This window comes from Crocodylus siamensis, chromosome 1 (genome assembly GCF_052110815.1).
Source record: "Crocodylus siamensis isolate JL-2025a chromosome 1, ASM5211081v1, whole genome shotgun sequence".
Taxonomy (NCBI): Eukaryota; Metazoa; Chordata; order Crocodylia; family Crocodylidae; genus Crocodylus; species Crocodylus siamensis.
The window spans coordinates 206383642-206403709 of NC_143395.1; the positions used below are offsets into that span (position 1 = coordinate 206383642).

At 48.2% G+C, this 20068-nt stretch overlaps 1 long non-coding RNA gene across 4 annotated transcripts in view; it reads right to left on the reverse strand.

Annotated features, from left to right (window-relative positions):
* The window catches only part of LOC149873954 (uncharacterized), a 73185-nt gene that overhangs the window by 21853 nt on the left and 31264 nt on the right, over positions 1–20068 (reverse strand). The window contains exon 3 of one of the 4 annotated variants that reach the window (XR_016443179.1): positions 1252–6442. The exons of 2 other annotated variants lie outside the window; for them this stretch is intronic. This is a non-coding gene — a long non-coding RNA (uncharacterized LOC149873954). Of the gene's footprint in view, positions 1–1251; positions 6443–13329; positions 18501–20068 lie in introns of those variants that run through there. One more of the 4 variants, XR_016443178.1, reaches the window with a different exon arrangement.

Consider the following 20068-nt stretch of genomic DNA (forward strand, 5'->3'; position numbering starts at 1 on the left):
AGGCTGGAGGCATGGGATTGTTCTGTCCTAAGTGCAGGACTTTGTATTTGTCCTTGTTGAACCTCATGAGATTCCTTTTGGCCCGATCCTCCAATTTGTGTAGGTCACTCTGAATCCTAGCCCTACCCTTCAGCATATCTACTACTCCCCCCAGCTTGGTGTCATCTGCAAACTTACTGAGGGTGCACCCTATGCCATTTTCCAGGTTGTTGATGAAGATATTGAGCAACACTGACCCCAGGCCTGACCCCTGGGACACTACCATTGATACTGGCTGCCAACTAGACATTGATTACTACTTTCTGAGCCCAATGCTCGAGCCAGTTTTCTATCCATGTTAGAGTCCATTCATCCAACCCATACTTCCTTAGTTTGCCTGCAAACACATTGTGGGAGACCATATCAAAAGTCTTGCTAAAAATCGAGGTACACCACATCCACTGGTCTCCCTGCACCCACAGAGCCAGTCACCTTATCATAGAAGGCAATCAGGTTGGTCAGGCATGACTTGTCCTTGGTGAAGCTATGCTGACTGTTCCTAATCACCCTATTCTCCTCCCAGTGCTTAGAAATGGATTCCTTGAGGATTTGCTCCATGATTTTTCCAGGGACTAAGGTGAGGCTGACTGGTTTGTATTTCCCTGGATTCTCCTTCTTCCCTTTCTTAAATATAGCACTATGTTTGCCCTTTTCCAATCATCTGGGGCCTTGCCTGTGAAGCCTGAAGCAAAAAAAGGCATTGACCACTTCAGCCTTTTCTGCATCCTCTGTCACAGGCTTGCCTTCCCCATTCAGTAAGGAATCCACCCTTTCCCTGATCCTCCTCTTGCTACCAACATTCTTGTAGAAACCTTTCTAGTTACCCTTCACATCCTTTGCTGTCTGCAACTCCAATTGCACTTTAACCTTCCAGACTTCATCCCTACATACCTGAGCAATGTTCTTATATTCTTCCCTAATTATTTCTTCAATTTTCTAGTTTATATAAGCTGCCTTTTTGTGATTTAGTTTATTGAAGAGTTTCCTGATAAGCCAAGCTTGTTTTCTGCCATACTTGCTAGGTTTCCTGCGCATCAAAATGGTTTGTTCCTGCACCCTCAGTAAGACTTCCTTAAAGTACAGCCAGCTCTCCTGAACTCCTCTCCCCCTTAGCCTGACTTCCCGTGGGATCCTGTCCATGAGTTCCCTGAGTGAGTTGAAGTCTGTTTTGTTTTTTGTTGTTGTTGTTGTTGTTTTTTTTTTTTGAAGGCCAGAGTCCTTACTCTGATGCTTTCCATCCTCCCTTTCCTCAGGATCCTGAACTCAATCATCTTGTGGTCACTGCTGCTCAACTTGCTATCCACTATATATTCCCCATCAATTCATCCCTGTTGGTGAGCAGCAGGTGTAACCCAGGCGGTCCTCCAAGAGGTACTCCCTCTCCAATTGAAGGGATCAAAGCAGGTGCACAAGCGCTGTGAGGGGTGTAGGGACTCTCCTTCCCCTATAGAGCAGAGCCAGACCACCAATGGGGACTTAACCATATACCTTTCAATACTGGGAACATAACAGGCATAAAATCAGAGCGTATAGTGGACACTACAGTGCCCCAAGGGGGCAGGATTCAACAAAGGTTAGACACTTACAATCACTGACAAAAAAAAAAAAACAGGGTTAACAAAATATAAAACACAAACAGCAGAACAAACAATACAGGTTGGTGAAATATAAAAAAAGGCACAAAATGCAAAATGTCAAATGACAAGGAAATATAGGTCCTTGGTACCTGAAGGGGGAGGAATACAATGGCCCCTTTCCACTGCAAAAAGATTTGCTTCTTGTTAGCTCACTCACCTCAGTCTAGACTTGAACTCAGATTTCCCAGATGGTAGGCAAGAACGCTACCATACAGCTACCACTGGTGGTACTGCTCCAGCCTGCTAGGTGTCTTGACCTTCCCAGAGCCCTGGCCTCACCTGTGCATTTGGCCTCTGATTGGACTAGCTAGAGGCAGAGCTGGGAACCTCTCAGGTCACTGCTCAGATCCTTCCTGGAGCAGAGGAGAGCCTCTCCTGCTGGCTGCAGCCTCTCCCAGGGGATCCTGGAGCCCAGTGGGGAGCCTCTCCTGTCAGCCACACTGCTGAGGTCCCACTATTGCCTGCAGGTCCTGCTCTTTCAGGCTCTTCTGGGGCACTGCTCCTACCCTGCTGGCTCAGTTCTGTGAAGCTCCTTCCTTGTTGTCCCTCTCTGGTCTCTCCTGAGTCAGTCCGTGCTGCCCCTTTTATCCCACTCCAGGTGACCCAAGGGGCCAATCAGGGGACACGGGGGAGGGGGGGTGAGTCTCTGGGGCCTGATTGGTGCAGAAAGGGAATCCCAAGTCCCCCAATTATCTTTTACCTCTTCAAAACCCCTGGGCCAGGTCACTGCCAGCCAACCCATCACAAGAGGTATAGAAGAGCACAACCCCTAGTTGGCCACTCCAGCTCTTGCACCAGGAAGTTGTCCCCAGTACTCTCCAAAAACTTCCTGGATTGCTTGTGCACCACTGTATTGCCCTCCCAGGAGATGTTAGGGTGACTGAAATCCCCCATGAGAACCAGGGCCTGTGATCAGGAAGCTTTCACTGGCTGTTTGAAGAAAGTCTTATCCACCACTTCCTCCTGGTCTGGTGATCTATAGCAGAACCCCACCACAACATCAACCTTATTGCTCTCCCCTCTAACCTTAACCCAGAGAGTCTCTGCAGACTTATCTCCAGTTCCATACTGGAGTTCTGAGGAATCATACAGCTCTTTTACATAAAGTGCAACTCCTCCTCTTGTTCTCCTCTGTCCGTTTTTCCTGAACAGTTTGTACCCACCCATGACAGTGCCCCAGTAATGTGAGCTATCCCACCAAGTCTGTTATTCCAATCACATCACAGTGCTGTGACTGTGCAAGGACTTCCAATTCTTCCTGCTTGTTTCCCAGGCTCTGTGCATTTGTGTACAGGCACCTGAGGTAACTAATTGATTGCCCTGATTTCTCAGGAAGTATGAAAGTACATGCTCTGTTGATCCCTCCTGCTTGCACTTCCTCCAGGTCTTCCACTTCCCCACTTACCTCAGGGCTTTGGTCTCCAACCCCCAGCAAACCTGGTTTAAAGCCCTTCTCACTAGGTTAATGAGACTGTCTGCAAAGATGTTCTTCCCTCTCTTTGTCAGGTGGATCCCATCTCTTCTCAGCAATCCTTCTTTTTGTAAGAACATTCCATGGTTGAGGAAGCCAAATCCTTGCTGGCAACACCCCCTGCGCAACCAGGTGTTCATCTGCAGGATGCACCTGCTCCTGCCCAGGCCCTTTCCCTTGACTAGAAGGATTGACAAGAACATAGCCTGAGCCCCAGACCCCCTCACCCTTGCACCCAGAGGCCTGTAGTCGCTCTTGATATGCTCAGGGTGTCCCCTGTCAGTATCATTGGTGCCCACATGGATGAGCAGCATGCCGTAGTAATTAGAAGGTTGGGTGAGCTTTGGTAGTCCTTCTGTGACATCTCGGATCCAGGCTCCAGGCAAGCAGCAGACCTCCCAAGACAACAGTTCAGGTCAGCAGATGGCTCCCTCCACCTCCCACAGAAGGGAGTCTCCAATCACCACCACCCATCACTTCTTCTTGGTGGTGGTCACCTTGATCGTTCCCACCTTGGTGAGGCCTGGCCTGTCTTTCTCCAACAATAGAACATGCTCCTCTCTCTGCTGCTAGGGCTACATATCTGTTCTCAAGATGAACCACTGCAGATGGCGGTGAAGATCTCTGCTTGCTGCCAGAAGTCACAAGCCTCCAGCTTCCACCCTCTTGGGTGTCCATGTCCTCTCTCTTCCCTAGCATCTGGCATATCTTCCTCCACAGTCCTGGAGGTCTTCTCCAGCATCGAACTGATGAATGCCTCATGACAGAGGATGCTTCAGAGCCTCACCACCTCCTTCTGTAGTTTTCTTGCCTGTTCCCTGAGAGGCACCACTAGGAGGCACCACTCACACTGGAGGCACTCCTTGGCCATCACTGGAAGGAACCTGTGAGTCACAGCCCTCATAGCACCAAACCTGGACCTGGGTGGGAGCATCGATGGTGAGTGGTCCTGCCTGGATAGACGGCTTACAGGTACAAGCAGAGGCAGTGGCAGTGGCTCTGGCATTGCAATGTCCTGCAGCTGTTTCCCTGGGTCTCTTAATCCGTCTTCTAGCTCTTACTGCTCTTCTTCCAAGCACACCTTTCCTAGTGAATTTGCCTGGAACTAGCCTATTTATTTCTCATGGGCCCCAAAGGGTTCCTTTTTCTCCCTGCTTCCTCACACCAAGCGGAAAAACTTGCCTCTCAAAAAAAAAAAAAAGCAGGGGAGGGTCCCATAAACTGGCCTGTGAACTGCCTGCCTTGTTTGCAGCCCCTGTATAAAGAGTCTCCTTTTATATCCTGCTGGGGCTGAACTGGCTCTACCCCTTCTTAGAGCTTCTGTCAGGCCCAGGTAGCAATCACTCAACAATCAGCAATCACTCAGCAGTCAGCAATCACTCCCAGCTTCTCAGAGCACATGCCCCAAACACACATACAGCTCCAGCCCACCAAACAAAAGGCACAGGCAGCTGGATCACTTACCTTCCCTGGATAGGATCTGGTGCCCGGCTTCTCTCCCCATTCCTTCTCTTGCCCCCAGCAACTGCCTACAAACTGCTTACTCTGTTTGCAGCCCCTGTTCGCTGGCTTCCTGGTCACTGGCCATTGCTGGTTTACAAGAGGAACTGTAAACTCTTATTGAAAAGAAAAGGTTTGATTTAATTGTTACTGAAGACTGGTGGGATAGTTTATATGGTTGGAATGTTAAAATGATTAGTGATAACCTATTTAGGAAGGACAGACTGGTAAAAGAGGTGGCACTGTATGGGTGGAGGCAGAAATTACATTTGTTGCGTGATCAGTCCCTTTAAAGTGATCTACAGTAGGCCTGTGCAAGTCGGCAGCGATCTGATCCAGCTTTGGATCTGGCCGCTTGGGATGGCAGAGATCCGATCTGGAGGTCTGGATCAGGTTTCTGCCTCGATCTGGCCGAAGCAGCTCCAAAGCTTGGGAGTCACCTCAGAGATCCTGTGGTGACAATTAACTGGCTACATTAGGTAGGTCCTGTATATTGAGCTGGTCCCTAAGTGAATCATGACTGATTGGTAACTGATAACACAGTACCTTAGCAGCCAGGCCTAAGTTCCTCCCAAACCCCTGACTGATCTTCTTGAAACTTTGTGCGTTTCATGCTCTCAGCAGAGGCTATCATCCCTGCAAGTTTCATCCAGATCAGACAAAAAACAACAAAGTTATAGATATTTAATTGATTCCCCCATTATACCCTATGGCCAGATCTTTGAGGCAGCTCTGAAGCACTTCAGAAGCCCTGAACCACTTCAGGAAGCCTCTAATGAGGCCAGCGCTTTGACCTGGACATGCTGTTTCAGACCCCGAAGTGTCCAAAGCTTCTCTGGATCCAAAGCTGTATCCAAAGCCTCACACAGCCCTACTCTACAGTTGTGCCCTGAAAGAAGTGTACAGCTGTAGAGTACTTTAAAATTCCCCAATCATGTGACATTAATTGTCATATAATGAGGGTTCAGATGAAGGCACTCTGAAGTGGAGATACAAAAAACTAGAACTCTTGGTTCCAAAATGATACCTTTTATTAGACCAACTGGAAAATGGCAAGAAAATTGTCCTTTTCTGCAAGCTTTCAGAATCAAAGTCCCTTCTGGCAGGCTGGGAAAACCCCAGCCTGAGAGAACCCCAGCTGGAACTCCCTCTGTTCCCTTCTCCCATCCTGCAGAGGGAACTGGAGCTGGGAGGCAGCAGGCAGGGCTAAGAAAGAGAAGCTTTTTTTTTTTTTTTTTTTGCAGTGGTATTACATCATTGGTATGTTGAATCTGTGATCCACCAAATGCCCAAGATCCTTCTTCACAGTGCTGCCACCCAGCTCCAGTTCTGGCTCTGTCAGTTCTGATTCAACCACAATGCAAAGTTTGATTTCTTCCACAGCTAGTAGAGGATCAGGTGAATGAACCTCAGATGTTGTAATCTTTCTTTTTTTTTTTTTTGGTTCAATGATGATGTGGTCTGTGTTGATGAGGGGGCACATTTGGAATCTAGGTCAGTTGCTTGGTCTGGCACCTTAGTCAAAATAGGAGTTAGGTAGCTTGTTGCTGGAGAGAGAGGCTGTTTGAACTTAGGTGCTACCTGTAAGTAAGGACTGATTTGTCCCCAGTGGCTATTGTAGCAGGGGACCCTTATCAGCCCCTGTTAGGAAGAAGAAATGTGGCAACTTTCCGGAGACGAATGAGTGGTGTGTGGCACAGTTTGGATGACATCATCCTGCAGTGGGCCATTTTAAAGGTATCTGAGACCAGCAGTGTGAGGGATGTCCCTGACTGGTCTGGATGGCTGGAAGGCCCTATAAAAAGATAACAGAGAAGGTGAGTGCTCCCAGAGAAGGGACCACATGTCACAATACGGCCACCCCAGGGATGGCCGTGATGTCCCTAGGACTCTGTAACCATGCCGGCTCTGCCCTATGGGTGCCTACTAATTTTTCCTGCCATGTCTTGCTGGTTTAAATAATGAATTGGAAGGCTGACCGCAAGTTGCTGCTCAGTCACAGTCCTGACAGACTCCTCTAAACTCTGTGGGTTGTTGGACCCCTTACTATGTCCCACACTCAGGAGGTGCCTTATGATACCCCCACGCCTTGTGGGTAGATGCATGGCTCCAACCCCTCCCTTTTACCACGCCCCATGCCTTGCAGGTGGTATTCACACATTGTCCCTCTGAGGCCTTGATCTAGCTCAGCCGCCCGTTGTCACTGGGCTCTTGGCCCCTGTCTGTGCACCCTCACTGGCACTGGGCTCTCCACACCATAGTGCACCACAATGAGGCCTCCTCCTCCCCAGTAGCCTCATCTCAGTCCACCAGTGTACAAACAACAACCAAAATATGAGCCTCTGGGCTATAACATAATACAAATAGTGCAGGGTACACTCTGCCTCTTTAAGAGAAGTAAACTTCTCCCCAGGCATTAAGTATCCAGCAGCCCAGGGTACCTGATGAGCTCCTGGAGACCTTTTAGTCCTGAAAGCAGCATATCAGGTGGCCAGAGTATCTCTAGGCAGTTCTTTGCAGGAGCTCCTTCCCCTAGCAGCTGCCAGAGAACAGGGCCTCAGCCCTGTTGCTTATATGTGTCCAGGGCCCTGACTTCTTTGGTCACCTGACCAGGTGCAGGCTAATTCCCTCATTAGCCTGCTGTATTGGCAACCTGCACCTGTGGGTGTTCTGCCTGGCTCCCAGGGCCTTCTCTCTAGGCAGTTTCTACCCTTAAAGGAGCAGGCCTACCTTAGTGCCCTGCAACACCATGGTGCAGCCAAGCAGGTTGTAACAGTCTACACAGAGGTGCAGAATTCAATTGCTTTGTGATGGCTGTAGATTGGTGGCAGTGCAGGCATATGAACACTACATAGCTGAATGACATCAAGAAGGTACCAGGGGGATCAGGCAACAGGCGGGAAGATAAATATTTTTCTGTTGGTCTGTGAGTGGCAGTGAAATTGATGGTTATTGATGTTTATTGATAAAAATAAAATCCTGCCAAGCTTAGTTGTAATGTAAAATGTGGCTATGGACAACGGATCTAGTGGTGGCTGGAGGATGGAGGCTTGGAGTATGGAGGTAGCTGTAGCAGTTAGTTGGTTTCTGATATGATGGGACCATTGCAAACTTTCACCATAGTTTCAGGAAATTAATTTGCTGGGTGCTGCATTCTAGAGTCATTTTGATGAAGAGATTTTGTTTTGATGAAGAGATTTTGTTAAAGTCTTGGTATCTGCCAGGTGTCCTGAAAGAGGTCCAGTATACCCTGGGGTTCTCTCTTATGCAGGAGTTCAAAAGGGAGAAAACTCTATTGATGATTAGGGAACTTCACAGATTGCAAAGAAAAAATAAGGTAGGAGTTCATCCTATTTCTGAGTTTCCTGTACTACAAACTTTCTCAGTATTCCCTTCAAAGTCTGATTAAACCTCTCTACAATCCATCTTTTGCGGGGTAGTAGATGGAAGTTCTGACCAAGTGGACTCTAAAAAAGGGCCCATACTTCTCGCAAGAACTGGAACATAAGCACAGTACCTCAATCAGTTAATATTTCCTGAGGAAGACCTACACATGAAAAATATTTATATCAATTCTGTAACCAATATACAGGCTGTGGTAGTAAATAGTTAAATGATGTCCAAAGCCTGAATCCACTATATTCAGGTTTTGGCTATCCTGTCTTAATTGGAACCAAATAGCCCTTCTGCCTTGAGTTCTCTGTCTGGACTTAGAGATTTAAGTCTTCATGTAACTGTAGTTCATCTATGGGTAATCCTTATGGCAGCGTCCTGGTTTTCCACAAGTAAAGGAGACCAAGAAGTCCCCCTTTTTTCTCATGCTGGTAATATGTCACAGATGAGATCCTTTTCTGTTAACAAACTGTTAGCCCTGTAAGGCTGAGCTTACCCTTGCCTCAAGTTGGAACTAGAGCAGGATTCCTAAATCTAGTGCAGGATCTGCACCCAACAAACAAACCAACCAAAAAACGTACCACATCATAGAAATTCACAGTAAAACAGAACCTTTTTTTTTGAAGCCCCAAGAAATGGTTCAGAAAGTAGGGAAAAGCACCCCTGTAATTTCTACTGAAATTACTGCTGCTGGAACTGGAGTTGTTGAAAAAATTGTTGTTGCTACTGCTACTGCTGCTAGTGCAGCCCGTCTGGTCATTTTAGCAAGGCTTCAGTATCTACATTTCAGTGGCTAGTGACTGAGGCTGCCTGTGTTGTCCACCACCTGTAAACAGGTCATTTATCCTGGTTTCTTACACAGGAGAGTTGGGTCTATTGTCAGTTTTTCCAGACAGTTTTATTCTCCAGAAGACAAGTTTCATTTTCCAACAAAACAAAAAATTCTGTCCTCCCCAGACATTAGGAAAGGAGCCCCTTTTGCTCTGGCTTCTCACAGCCAGCTGTTCCCTCACACTTTGCTTTTCTCCCCTCTGCTCTCTTTTCTGAGAGTTTTTAAAGCTCCTAGTGGCACACTGTGGCTGCTTATGGACATAGAGAAAAAAAAAGGAGCTTTACTTTTAGCTTGGTAGGGGCCCTGCATTGAGTGCAACACATGCCTAGAAGAGGCACTGCATTAGTCTGACCTGTCTCACCCAATGTCTATATAGGTCAGCACTTCAGCAGAACTTTTTGGTGCTTTTAGCTAATAGCTGATTGAATCCACTATTAGATAAAAGTGCCAAAAAGGCCCCCTGAAGCGTCTGATCTATCCAGATGCTGCAGACCTGGGTCAAAATAATGCACTTCCTCTTCTGGTAAAGCACTGTTTTGCTTTGGTTTTTTTCCATGTCTCTAACTAGCCTGTATGGAATTTCCCACAGCTGAGCATCCTTAACAGAGATGACTGCCTCTTCTCAAGGGAATAGACCACCCTGTTACAAGAAGGGTGCCTGCTTTTCAAGATCTGAAGGTCCATAAGTGAAGTGGGATGTGTTGCCCATAGTTTTCTTATAATGGAAATGACACTTTCCCTTAACAAGAACAAGTTTTATTGAACAAACTGAAAAAAGAGTGAACTTCCTGATCCCCTAAACCCCAGAGTTAAAAATATCAGAACAACATACAAAAGCAACTGTAAAGTGTTTATATAGGATGTATGGGGCAGGGGTGCCTCTCCCTGTGGACTCTGCTGCCTCCCATTCAGTGACTGACTGGGTTTGGTGGCCCTTTCCATGGTCTGGAGGCCCTCCTGGGCTTGAATTAAATCATCTTATCCCTTCTGGAGCACTGGCTGTACTTTAAGGAGTCCAGGAAAGCAGGCTGTGTGGCAGAATGCCACCTCTTGTCTCTCCCTAAAAACTCTTGCTATGTGACATTCAGTTAACATGGTCACTGCAAAGGGCAGACATCCTATAGGCTCTTTAGGTAACCCTGACTTGTAACCTGAGTTGGATACATTCCTGAGGGAGGGAGAAAACCTGCTCCCTTTCCCTACCTGACTGGCATCACATACCTGAGTAAGGGGCTTGGGCTCCCTATTGTTCTAAGCAATGCCAGTCTACCCAGCAACTAGTGATGCATTTCAAATTGGTTGGCTAGCAGCCAACAGTTGCTGGCCTCCATTGGGCCAGGTAAATGAGATCATAAGGTCTATATAAGTTAAGGACTGCCCAGGAGGAGGGGCAGTAGCCATGATGAAAACTCAGAGAAAGAAGAACTGGACCATCTGAAACTTGCTCTCTCTCTTGAAACTTATGATCAATGAACTGCCTGCCTTCAGAGGGAATCTCCACCTGCCTCTGGATGATACTTGTGAGTAAGCTACCTGAGAACTAACTAGATATATAGCTCTCAGTAACTCAGATACATGATCAAAGGCTACCCAGCCATGCAAGTTTGTTCCATAGGATTTCTCTGACATTGCTCTACTCTGTACCCTATTCCAAAGCTATTCCTTGTAACCAGTAAAGTTCTCCTTTGTACCTAGCATGGGAGACTTATTAGGAGTGGGTCTAGATTATGCCTTGGGATCTCCTTGGTTTGACTGACTAAGGAAAACCACTATTTGTGCTTCAGACTAAGGGAAGCACCCCAAAACCTTGAAGTGGGTTATGTACCCTCAAGGACTACCAGGCCTGTGTTTCCCAGGGGGCGCAGTGTCAGGATCTGGCCAGACCCTGGGTGGTGGTGACTCTACCCCCAGGCTAGCAGGTGTTCTCCATGAAGGGGGTCAGCTAGACATGAGGTGCCCCCAGGGAAGCACTCAGAGCCCAGAAAGTGGTTGGGGTGAGGTGGTTGGCTCAGTGGAGGACCATCCCCTACTGGCCCTCCACAGGCTGTATTTTAAGGAACAAGCCATACCAATGCAACAAAGGAATGGGAGTGCAACAGGAGACCACCCTGGCTCGATAGCAATCTCTTCAATGAATTGATATTCAACAAGGAATCCTACAAAAAGTGAAAACTTGGTCATATCACTAGAGAAGAGTATAAGATTATTGCTTGGGCATGCAGGGAGAAAATTAAGAAGGCTAAGGCACAATTTGGGTGGTGACAGAGATGCAGGTCCCCACTTTAACTCATGAACCTTCGCAGAAAGCATCAAGAGTCACAGCAACCTCCCCAACCCAACAGATGTTTGCTGTTGGGTCTAGGGGATGGAGGATTGAGCTCCACTTTGGAGCTGATCCAGGAGGAGCTGCCTGTCTGCAACCTCTCTGCCCTAGAGCTCTCCCCTACCCTCCCCCCCAGCTCCAGTACTATCTGCAAGACAGGAGTGGGAGAAGGGAGGGAGTTCTGGGCTGGGATTTCTTTGGCCTGAGCTAGAGGAAGGGTGTTTGGATTGGAACACCCTCACCCCAAGGCAGGGGGCTCCAATCCACACACTCCCCGCCTTCCAATCCAGGCTTGACAAACTGCAACCTGGAGCTCCCTTCTCTTCCTCCCTTCCTGCAGACAGCACTGGGAGCAGGCTGATGCAGCCCAGGCCTGATTGGCACAGGGACAGACAAGGACAGAAGTTAATGAAGATACTCCACTTTGGAGCACCTTCATCTGAACCCTCATTACATGAGAGTTAATTTGTTGCACAATCAGGTACTTTTAAAGTGCCCTGCAGCCATGCACTTCTGTCAGGGCATGACTATAGAGTACTTTCAAGTGGCCAATTGTGCAACAACTGTCACATCTGTCAGTGCCCTTTGGCAACTGGCAAGGGGCATAAAAGGCAATAAAAAGGGTTCCTACATGTATGTCAAGAATAAAAAGAAGACTAAAGAAACCTTAGGTGTCTTATAGAATGCAGAAGGTGATCTAGCTATAGATGATTCAGAGAAGACTGACGTATTTAATGCCTTTTTTACTTCAGTCTTCACAGATAGGGTCAGCTACAAGATGATGAGTGAGGTTGACAGCAAAGGAAAGGGTACTGAAGGAATTAGCTGAGAGGCAAAGCGCTGCTCGACCTGGTACTGGCTATGGGGGACGACCTAATCGGTGACCTAGTGATCGATGGGAAGCTGGGTGACAGCAACCACAAGCTGATCACCTTTACCATCCGCCGTAAAGCTGGCAAGTCAGTCAGCAACACAGAAGTCCTTGACTTCAGAAAAGCTGACTTTGACAAGCTCAAGAGGCTTGTCGGTCAGGGCCTCAGGGACCATGACCTCAGGGAGATGGGAGTTCAAGAAGAGTGGTTGCTTCTCAAGGAAGCGATCCTCAATGCACAAGCTAAATCTATTCCAACACGGAGGAAAGGCAGCAAGAAGGCACAGCAGCCCTCCTGGCTCTCCAGGGACCTAGTGGATCTCCTGCGGCTAAAAAGGAAAGCCTACAAAGGATGGAGAACGGGATTCACCTCCAAGGAGGATTATTCTGCGCTGGTCCGGTCCTGCAGGGAGCAAACCAGGAAAGCCAAGGCTGCAACTGAACTCCAACTAGCTTCAAGCAACAAGGACAACAAAAAGTCCTTTTTCAGATATGTGGGGAGCCGGAGGAAAAGCAAGGGCAACGTTGGACCCCTGCTAAACCAGATGGGGCAACTGACAACTGACGCCCAGGAAAAAGCCAGCCTATTAAATAGGTACTTTGCATCAGTCTTTCATCAGTCCCATGGGATGCCCATGCCTGCTATGGGACAGGGAGATCCAGGTGATGGGGATCCCCTACCCTCCATAAATGTTGAGCTCGGGAAGGAACACCTTGAGAAGCTGGATACCTTCAAGTCAGCCGGTCCTGACAATCTGCACCCCAGGGTACTCAAGGAGCTGGCGAGCGTCATAGCCCAGCCCCTGGCACGGATCTTTGAAAACTCCTGGTGCTCTGGTGTAGTGCCTGAAGACTGGAAGAAGGCCAATGTGGTGCCGATCTTCAAGAAAGGGAGGAGAGTGGATCTGGCTAACTACAGGCCCATTAGCCTGACTTCTATCCTGGGGAAGATCTTAGAAAAGTTTATTAAGGAGGCCATCCTTGATGGACTGGCCCAGGCTAACATCCTAAGGGATAGTCAGCACGGGTTTGTTGCGGGTAGGTCTTGTTTGACCAATCTCATTTCCTTCTATGACCAGGTGACCTATCACCTGGACAAGGGAGAAGAGATTGATGTCATATATCTTGACTTCAAGAAAGCTTTTGATCTGGTATCCCACGATCACCTCTTGGCCAAACTGGCCAGTTGTGGCCTTGGCTCCACCACGATCCACTGGCTGGGAAATTGGCTCCGTGGTCAGACCCAGAGGGTTGTAATTGATGGCAGTCACTCATCGTGGTACCCTGTGACCAGTGGGGTCCCTCAAGACTCTGTCCTTGGACCCATACTGTTCAACATCTTCATTAATGATGTGGACATTGGAGTCAGAAGTGGACTGGCCAAGTTCGCCGATGACACCAAACTTTGGGGCAAAGCATCCACGCCAGAAGATAGACGGGTGATCCAGGCTGACCTAGACAAGCTCAGCAAATGGGCAGACGAGAACCTGATGGTGTTTAACACCGAAAAATGCAAGGTTCTCCACCTTGGGAGGAAAAACCTGCAGCAACCTTATAGGCTTGGCAGTGCTACGTTGGATAGCACTACAGAAGAAAGAGACTTGGGGGTCATCATTGACCACAAGATGAACATGAGTCTGCAATGCGATGCTGCGGCTAATAAAGCGACCAAAACGCTGGCTTGCATCCATAGATGCTTCTCGAGCAAATCCCGGGACATCATTCTCCCCTTGTAGTCGGCCTTGGTGAGGCTGCAGCTGGAGTACTGCATCCAGTTTTGGGCCCCACAATTCAAAAAGGATGTGGAGAAGCTTGAGAGAGTCCAGAGGAGAGCCACGTGCATGATCAGAGGTCAGGAAAACAGATCTTATGATGATAGGCTGAGAGACATGGGACTCTTTAGCCTGGAAAAGCGCAGGCTCAGGGGTGATCTGATGGCCACCTATAAGTTTATCGGGGTGACCACCAGGATCTGGGGGAACGTTTGTTCACCAGAGCGCCCCAAGGGATGACTAGGTCGAATGGTAACAGACTCCTGCGAGACCGTTTCAGGCTGGACATAAGGAAGAATTTCTTTACTGTCCGAGCCCCCAAGGTCTGGAACAGTCTGCCAGCGGAGGTGGTTCAAGCACCTACACTGAACACCTTCAAGAGTAAATTGGATGCTTATCTGGCTGGGATCCTATGACCGCAGCTGACTTCCTGCCCTTTGGGCAGGGGGCTGGACTCGATGATCTCCCGAGGTCCCTTCCAGCCCTGATGTCTATGAAATCTATGAAATTATATAAAAGCCATTGGTTATTTTCTCTCAGAACTTGTGGAGGTTGGATGAGGCCCTGGATGATTGGAAAAGGGCAAATATATACTATAAAGAAATTTTTAAGAAGGAGGATCTGAGGAATTACAGACCAGTCAGCCTGACATCAATATCTGGAAAGGTCTTGGAGCAAATCCTCAGGGAATCTATTGTGAGGCACCTACAAGAGACCAAGGTGATCAAGAACAGCAAGCATGGATTTGCCAAAGTAAGTCATGCCTGGCCGATCTGATTTCCTTCTGTGATAATGTAACAGGCTGTATGGATGGAAGGACAGCAGTGGATGTGATATGCCTTGACTTTAGCAAGGCTCTTGACACTCTCTCATGGTATTCCCATTAACAAGCTAAAGAAATACAAACTAGATGAAAGTTCTACAAGATGGATTCATAATTGATTGGATTATTATGCTCAATGAGTAGTCATCAATGGCTCAATGTCTAGTTGGAACCAGGTGTCAAGCAGGGTTCCCAGGAGCCTGTCCTGGGGCCAGTATTGTTTCATTTCTTCATAAATGATTTGGATGATGAAATTGAGCACACAGTTTGCAAATTTGTGGATGACAATTTGGGTGGAGTAGCAGACAGTCTACAGGGTAGAGCTAGGATTCAAAATGATTTAGATAGATTGGAGAATTGGTCCATAATCAATCAGATCAAATTCAAGAGGAGCAAGTACAAAGTCCTGCACTTGGGATGAAATAATTGCATGCACAAATACAGACTGGGGAATTACTGGGTAGGTTGCAGTACCATAGAGAAGGACTTGGGGATTATGATAGACCATAGCACCGGTCTGTTTCGAGTTGTGTTTTGACATTTCAACAGAACAGCATTTTGTTTCAAATTTTGTTTCGATTTGAAACTGCTGTTCTGTTTCATTTCGTTTCGTCGAAACAGTTTCGTTGTTTCAATGTTTTGCCCATAGGCTATAATGGGGAAGCTCAAAACAGCCCAGAACTTTGTCATTTTTGGCCTGATTTGGATAAAACTTGCAGGAATGGTAGCTCCTCCTGAGAGCATGAAGCCTGCCATGTTTCAAGGAGATAGGTGCAGGGGTTTCAGGGAAACTACACCTCAAGCTGCTGACGAGCAAAATTCGTGACATGGGTGACACCGTGTGTGTTAAGGTGCAACAAGGTGAAAACTGCAGGCATGCTAGCCGCTGCTGAGGCCATGAAGCCTGCCAGCTTTCAAGGAGATAAGTGCAGGGGCTTCTGGGTTCTGGGGCCCTACACCTCTGGCTGCCTAACAGGCAAAACTCATGACACGGGTGCTTGTGTGACTGTGTCTGTCTTGGGGAACAGGGGGTTGAAAACTGCAGGCCTCCTAGGCCCTACTGCAGCCACAAAGACTGCCAGCTGTCAAGGAGATAGGTGCAGGGGGAGACTGGGTTCTGGGCTCTACATCTCCATCTGCTGACAGGCAAAACTTGTGACATGGGTGGGTGACACTGTGTGTGTGTGTGTTAGTTAAAGTGCGCCCTCACTCAACTGACACCAAGGCAGAAAGCAGGGCCATTCAAACAATGCTGCCTTCTTTGCATTTTTTCCATCCCTCCCCCAGAGCACTGGGATTGGAAGAGACCTCAGGGAAGGATCACAGTCACTGGCCAGCTACATAGTCAATAATGAGAGCACTCTTTCCCCTCCCCACCTTCCCCACTCTTTCCCCTCACTCTCCTTACTTCAGTTTCTGTTTCCCCGCAGGCAATCCCAGTTTGAGCTTCGAAACTCAAAACATCTTTAACAATTTCAAAACGTTTTGACTTGCCTTGTTTCATTTCAAGGCTGTTTTGAAGCTCTCTGTTTCATTTTGATTTCACTCTTTCGAGCTCAAAATGAGTAGAAACAGCATCGAAACAAAACCACTGGTGAAATTTTGCACAGCCCTAAACATGTTCTTGTTGCAAAAAAAGGCCAAGAGTATACTGGGTTGTATTAACAGGAGTGTCACTTTCAAATCAAGATAAATGATTCTTCTACTTTGTTCAATACTGGTAAGCCTGTACGTTGAATACCATGTTCAATTTTAGGCCCCATAGATCAGGAAGGATGTGGACAGTTTGGAATGAGTTCAGCAAAGAGCAACAAAAATGATTAGAGGCCTGGGAAGTATGAGTTAAGAAGAAAGTCTGAAATAGCTAAGGTTATTTAGTCTGGAGAAGACAAGACTGGGGGGGGGGTTTATAACAGTCTTCAAATATCTGAAAGGCAATTACTGAGAGGATGGAGATGAACTTTCTCTGTGGCTGTAGGGGACAGGACTAGGAACAAGGGCCTCAAGCTACAGCAGAGGAAATTTAGGTTGGAAATTAAGAGGAAATTTCTGACTATGAGGGTGATCAAGCATTGGAACCTAGGAAAGTTGTGGAATCTCCATCCTTGGAAATGTTCAAGAGCAGGTTAGACAGATACTTGGCTGAGATGGTTTAGTCAGGGATGATCCTGCCTTGAGCAGGGGGTTGGACTAGTTGACCTTGTGTGGTCATTTCTGACCTTACTTTTCTGTGATCCTATGATTTCCACTTGGGGCTGGCAGCAAGGACCTTGGATGGGGGAAGAGCTGATGCCCTTGTTTCCAAATACCCAATTCCTCCACAAAAAAAAGGCTCTTGGTAGTTACATGTATCTGGAGTAAGGATTGGTAGTAGTGGTTTGGAAGGTGCAGGAGAGGCAGGTTTGGGGAGAGGGGTGTTGGTGCCTTTGTTTGCAGGTGGGGATGTAGTAGGATGTGCCTAAAGGGTGGCTCAGATACCCCTGATTGCAAGCTAATGCTGTGCTCTCTGGGCCCATCTTTCCCCCTTGGCTCACCTAGGGTTCTGAAGGAATTGAAGAAAACTTTAGATTCAAGGAGCTTGCTCTAGAATCTTGGAGGGAGTCTGGTGGTGTGATTCTTGGACCCATCTCAGCTGCTAGTTTTTTCTCTTTACACTTTGTCTCCCTCTACTGCACTGCCCCCAATTGTGACCTCCAACCACCCTCCTTTCCCTCTCCCCCCACCTTCGCACACCCATATCCTCATGCCTGTCAGATCTAACTCGGTCTCCTTTTCCTGGGCTTCCCGGCCTAAGTTCCTGTTACTTTCAGTGTCTGGCCCTGCCTCTGCCTCCACTGTCTCAGGCCTCTGCTGTGGTTTTAGTCTCTCTGCTTAAGCTTCAGCCTCTCTTCCCTCTTGGAGCCCCTTGGTCCTTACAGGGCATAAAATTGCACTATGCTCCAAGGCACTCCACTGTGTGACCTTCAGACCACCCCTTATAGCTATTTCCAAGCCACTGTTTTCTATAAACAATCATTACCCTTCACTTATTGTGGTCCTAAACTCATTAAGTTGTTTAGGAGCATTCCTTTTCCCAGCACTTAGAGCCAGAGTGTCTTCTTTGCCTTGAAGGAAAGCTTATCTACTGGCCAGCCCCACCTCTGTTAATCAGCTGATCCATGCATCTCAGCCTTGCCACAGTGGGCTTCCCTGTTATGGGAGGTCACCAGCTGCTGGCCATTACCAATCTACTGTAGTGGGGTGAGGGTAGTTCTGCTGGAGGTTGTCTCTGGTGTGCAGTGATGGCTGCTGCTGCTGCAGACCACTGCTGTGACCCACTAGCTTGGGCTGCAGTTTGGGTATAGCCATTGGCTGCTTAAGGTTGCTACTCTACATTGCCATGAGTCCCATCACTTGTCACTGGGACTAGGGAGTGGCTATGGGTATGTGCTCTGAGAACCAGTATGTTCTCTGACTACAGGTCAGTAGAGTCAGTGCATCCAGGGTATGTTGTGGTCCTGGAACTCCCACTTCAACCTCATGCACTCCAGCATTGCTTCTGTTGTTTCCTTGGCAGTATCCACCCCATCATGGGTGGCAGCAGAGTTTCTCCTGGCCAATCACATTACAAAGCACCTCAACTGGGTCATGCACTTCCTGACTACATCCTCACATCAGTCCTGATAGAACATCATCCTTCTCCATCACTCCACAAGACATGCCTAATATGTCCATCTTCATCTGCATGCAGTGCAAGTGCCTCTTCTTCCTGGCAGCTTTCTGCATTCCAGTTCTACTCTGTGGCTTTGGAGAGTCTGTGATGCCAGAGGCAGTAGACGTGCCACACACAGGTATCGGTTCTGAATACAGAAGAGCAAAATAGGTCTTGTTATTTACCTCCCTACTGTTGAGATTAAGGCTTCCTAACAAACATTGCCAGTTGCAAGGCCAACTTGCTGTCTTTTTCATTCCATCCATTTTAAGTTTGTGGTCCCCTCTGCTTCCTGGGGCCTGGGCTATTGCTCTGTGGCAGTCCCTTTTCTTGTCATTCCTTGGATTTTGCTCCAAACCATCTATTTGGTGGGATAGGACTGCCTGGAATTCCACCCTCTGTGGCCATTCCTGGGGTCACCCTCTGAGCCATTTAAGGCACTGGACATTTTTTAGGGTAGTAGAAACTGCACAAAGGGAGCACTAACAGTCCTTGCCTATTGATCCAGTATTTCTTCTGTTTTGCTGATGTGACCCTGGTAAGGTTGACTCTGTACTGGAGGCAAAGCAGTTCATTTCTGCGTGAGGCAGCCCAGTGCTTTGCACCTTCCTTCTCATGGACAACTGTCGCAGAGCACTCAGGTGCCCTGCGACTGAGAGCAGAAATGGCTCGGGAGAGACCCCTAGTGGTGAGAAGGGGGAGGCTCAGCTGCCAGTCACCAGGACTGCGCAGGTGCTGGCTGCTGGAGCAACCAGGGAAACCTAGTGACAGGAAGGGGCAGGGCTTAGCCCTTCTTAAGCCCAGGCAGGAGGCCAGGAGGGCAGTTACTCTCTGGTGGCTGAGGGAGGACGAACTCAGCTAGTGCAGATGAAGGGGAGAACTCTGACGGTGGGAACATCCCCTGGTTGCTGCTGGGGTTGGCACACTCTCTCTCTAGTAGGGATTGAATCTTGTTTGACCGGACGGTCTAGCTTTTATGTTGTAGCCCAGGGGCTTTGTGTTCTTGTGTTTATTGCTCTGACCAGACAACCGGGTGAGGCTATTAGGGGTTGGAGGAGGCCTCATAGAAGCTCCATGGTAGCGTGGGAACCCTGACGCCAGAGAGGGCATAGCATTTTGGGGGTACATTGACCCCACCCCCAGAGCGAGAGGGGGGCAGTGAGGAGCCCCAGAGCGAAAGGGGGGCAGTGAGGAGCCCCGGAGCAGGAGGGGGCAGTAAGGAGCCCCAGAAGTAAAGGAGAGGGCCAAGGCATAACAGGGCCCAGGTTAAAACAAGTCAGTACCATCTGCGAGGCTTGGGCTGTGGTGTAAGGGGAGGAAAGGAGCTGCAGATAGTGCCCCAAGCACTGAGACAAAAAAATGGGCAGCCTCCCACTCAATTAATATCTTCCAATCAAACAAATAACAACAAGATATGGCAGCAGAGAAGGTGGGCGGTTGGTCCTTAATCAGTGTTGCAGGGCACTAATAGATGAACCTGAGGAGGCACAACTATCACAATGGCACATTGGCCAGGAAACTTTCATACAGCCACCCAAACCCTAAGAAGCTGGTTTGCCCATATGAGGAAATGAGCCCTTGGGTCCATCAAGAGAGCACAACGGCAAGTCAAGGACTGGCTACATTTAACAACACCAGGCCTACGGGATCACGCCACAGGACGAAGGACACTGTTAGCCAACACGAACGGGGCCACCCACCCGTGTCCAACAATCT